Source organism: Anneissia japonica, unplaced genomic scaffold (assembly GCF_011630105.1).
Source record: "Anneissia japonica isolate Jap-2015-1 unplaced genomic scaffold, ASM1163010v1 scaffold1525_len913038_cov183, whole genome shotgun sequence".
Lineage (NCBI taxonomy): Eukaryota > Metazoa > Echinodermata > Crinoidea > Comatulida > Comatulidae > Anneissia > Anneissia japonica.
Genome location: NW_022728504.1, coordinates 24,623 through 28,899, shown reverse-complemented (window position 1 = coordinate 28,899; position 4,277 = coordinate 24,623). Strand labels below are relative to the sequence as shown.

At 32.1% G+C, this 4,277-nt stretch overlaps 1 long non-coding RNA gene across 1 annotated transcript in view; it reads left to right on the top strand.

Moving 5' to 3' along the window:
• LOC117114234 overlaps positions 1-4,065 on the top strand; it is a 22,361-nt gene extending 18,296 nt beyond the window's left edge. Inside the window, exon 3 of the long non-coding RNA XR_004446317.1 lies at positions 3,950-4,065. This is a non-coding gene — a long non-coding RNA (uncharacterized LOC117114234). The remainder of the gene's footprint in view (positions 1-3,949) is intronic.
• Positions 4,066-4,277: the final 212 nt, after the last annotated feature.

Sequence of the window (4,277 nt, the reverse complement as noted above, 5' to 3'; positions counted from 1 at the left end):
TATATATATATATATATATATATAATGTTTGTAGGTTCCACGTATGTCTTGATAATATAAAATGAGTACGAATGCACAAAGTAGGAACGTAAGCCTCACATTGACATGATAGACATAACCATGTTTTTATTTCGGATATTTCGAGCACTCCGATGCTCGTCCTCAGCGATAACACGTATGGCCGTACCCGTACGTGTTATCGCTGAGGAAGGGCTCAGCTATATATACATATAGCTGAGCAACTATAAATAAATATAAAATAATATAAATCAGCAACTATATATACTATATATATATACTATATATACTATATATATACTATATATTATATATATATATATGTATATGTATATATATAGTCAACGTTTAGTTTTCTGATTGCTGTCTATGTGTATCTAAAGTTAATATATCAAAAAAGGCCTATTTTATAGCATAAGGTCTGGCATATAATATTCGGTAATTGGGAGACAAATACTACGGTATGAAAACCTTTCAATAAAAAATGGTGTGATGGGGGAATTAACAACTGAGACAGATGATAGGCAATTATCGTCAAGAAAGAAATAAAAAAAAATCAATAACAGTACCTAATGAATCTGAAATTCAATTTCCCAGACCTTTTTATTGTAATAATGAGGTGTAATTTAATTACAATTATATCAGCCAACCGAAATATATTATCTACAATAACTATTTTCTGCCGAGTGAAAATGTGAATCACAGCATAGGCCTATATCTTGACTCTAGATATAGGTAGGCATTCCATCTGCACACGGAAATGCATATTGTATTTTACTTACTAAAATCTCAGAATATAATTTCATGGATTTTACAATAGTTCTCGATGCAAATATGTTCATATAAATCAAAAATATGAATTCGTAATTGTCAATTGGAAATAAAGTAGGGGCCTAATTAAAATTCAGCATGTCAACCTTATGTATATAATTATATTTGTGTACATTATGTACGGTAATTAACATTTACAAGTACTGGCTTTTAGTTTAACTTTACAGTGCTTATCAATTAGGACGTCTTTCACATTGTACACAGGCTACAAGTTTACGTGCACAGTACTGCATTCCAAAAATATTAAATGTTTTTCATTTGTTTTTGTTTGTTTTTGTCTTTATTTTAATTTGGGAATTTGAAATTAGAAATTCTGGTAGTGGCCACCTCTGGGAGCAGTGACGGCGCAAGGGTGGGCTGCCTCCCTGACGACAGCAAAGTGGGCGTGGACGGACGTCGCTCAAAATCTTTCGAAGGTGGTCTAGCGGGCGAATCCCACCAAAAGTATGATGATTTAGGGGTTTCAAAGGCTTATTTAATCGATTTTAGAGTCTACTATTATGTAGAAATATAGATAGGCGTATAATTTATTTTCTCCCCGACGAATTGTGTTTTTTGTGGATGGATGGATTGATGTATATGCCTGCTTGCATGGATTAATTGATTGATTGGGGATGGACGCTTGTATGTATGGACCGATTGATGGATGATTGCATGTATGCATTGATAGATGGATGAATGGATTGATTGATGAATGGACGAACGTGTGAACCTACGGAATATCACATCATTTTTGGGTGGTGATTTGGGTTTTCTTGTAATTTATTGCCTTGTTTTTTCTTGCAGTTCTGTATTTTGCTTTATTTCTTTTGTAATGCATTTTTGTATTTTCTGATTGCCAAAAGGAATAAACTAAAATAAAAATTTAAAATAAAATAAAACCAATAGATAGTTCGATGATGAATGGATGGACAGACGAACGTATGAACTAATGTATAGTTAGACATAGGCCAAATCGACCGACCAATTATTTATCGATTGATAAAACGGCAACAAACAAAATTAATGGTAATGGTGTTCATTTCCATTAAAAAAAACTAAAACCAAACTCAGCCATGTTGTAGAAAATCAATGAATGTAGCCTACATCGAACAAACTTTGGACTTAACATAGAAATTTCAACCAAGAAATCAATGCAAGGCATGCCTGGCCAAACACATTCACTTTTAGTATATAGGCCTTACAAGCCAACATTAACATAAAGAGTGTGTCAGTTATTAATTATGTTAATGAAGTGAAGATATGAGGATGATAAATAAACAGTATTTTACTTTACAGATTAGTAGTGTCACCTAGGCAGATGAGTGCAAATCTCAAAGGGACAGCGCACTGATGTCGATAAGTGACGGGATTTGCAAAATCCTATCGTGTCACTTAAAAGATTTTGGTGTTTAAGTAGAGCTCCATAGAGTGTTAAGCAGCAATATTGTCGATAAACAATATTTGAAAATATCAACTTACCTAGACCTATAACTTTTAGTAACATATATTAAGTTGGTACTGTACCTTTTAACATCCCAATTACTTTATACGAGCGAAACATTATAGGCTAACCGAATTTTCTACTTGTCTTTTATTTGCTGATGACGTCAAATTATATCAAGAAGACCTGAAGATCTGGTGCAGTGGTCCAATTCTTGGGGTATGATTCTCAATGCCTCAAAATGTAAATCACAAACGATTACTTTACTTTTAAATCAAATTCAATCATTTTCAATTAGGCCTACCATAATTTAATCACGTTCCTTTTAAAGACCTTGGAATCTTCGTGGACTCCAAACTTGCATTTTTCAAGAATATTGACCATATTGTTAGAAAGAGTAATAGAATGGTTGGCTTTATTTGGAGGCATTACAGAGGAATTAGTCAACCCAAACCCCTGATTATTTTGTATAAAACACTCGTTCGATCTGATTTAGATAGGCCTATAGTGTATTTTTAATTCTATTCCTGAGATTCATTCGACTAGGCTCCAACGTATTCAAGATAAAATTCTTGGATTCCTTGACAAACGGTTAATTTTCCTAACAGAGTAACCTTGAACCCCTTAAGTTTCGAAGAGGTGTGATTTAATGTTTGTGTATAAGAGTGTTAATTGTCTGTTTAGTTGCCACTGTGGTTCTTTATTTAGTTTACATGTTTCATTTCGTGTTACTAGGCTGAAGTCCACTTTTTAGGTTCTATTTTAGGGTTAATGTTTCACGTAGGGGTTTCAAGCGCGGTAACTAATTTATATAATTCTTTAGCTATTGATATTTTCTTCAACAGTTATTCCATGTTTAACACATTGTTTTTCCTGTTAACACTGTCTTAATAATCCCGTATTTTAATTGGTTTTTTTTTTCTTATTGATTTTAACAAATGCATTTTAAAATGTTATAAATGTACATTTTTCAGTATCTCTATATATTTATAATTTATTGTCTTTGTCTAATTCTGGTGAACAAATAAAATGAAAAATAAAAATAAAATATAGGCCTATAATCGAAAGCAAACTCAACACTTTTCAATATTTTTAATTCCACAGGCAACATTGCTTCTTTTGTAGAAAGTATTAAAGTGTAGGCCTATATATATAAAATGCGTGCTTCGAAGATGTAATCGTTGATTCCTATTTAGGCCTACTCTATGCTTTATTTAATGATTCTGATGACGTTTCGATGCGGAATACGGTAGTGTAATTTACGATTCGTGATCATCAGTGGGTACAATCCATAGATGTACTCACCAATTCCATTAATTCATATTAATTTCATGGGGTTCACCGATAAGTGTAAGGCATGTAGACTGTAGAAAACTATATATTTATTTGGAAAAGAAGTATGAAACAAACTTCGAAAAAAGTAATAGACCTACAAACCATTTTTGATTCAATATTTCGAACTTTATTAGTTCATTTTTGAGAAATCTTCAGAATCTAATCTTCATTCCTGAACTAATAAAGTTCGAAATATTGAATCAAAAATGGCTTGTATCAGCATACTATCATATAAATATTATATCGCAACAATAAAATTGTCATAATTATATACTGTATCCTTTTTTTAATAATATACAAGACCCACAGTTGCAAACAGCTGTATTAAATTTTGTGTTTCAGGCGTTTCAAAATAAAATACAGACATCGACGACAAGATGAAGCATCAAACGATCTCCTTTTATGTAGCAGTGACCCTGATTGTACTACTTCTTATGATTGCCGTTGACGCCAGAAAACACAAAGAAAAGGAGTCAAAACATAAAGGTAGGAATATGAAATTTACACACCTTCAAATTTCTTCAATATTGTTAACCATTAACTGTCGCCACACTGAATATATTACTTTTATCCTATGCCAGTACCGTACAGTAATTAATCATTCACATTTTGGTCATACTTTCCAAATAAAATTAAGGATTTTGCCATTACTTGCACTCTTCAGTATTTA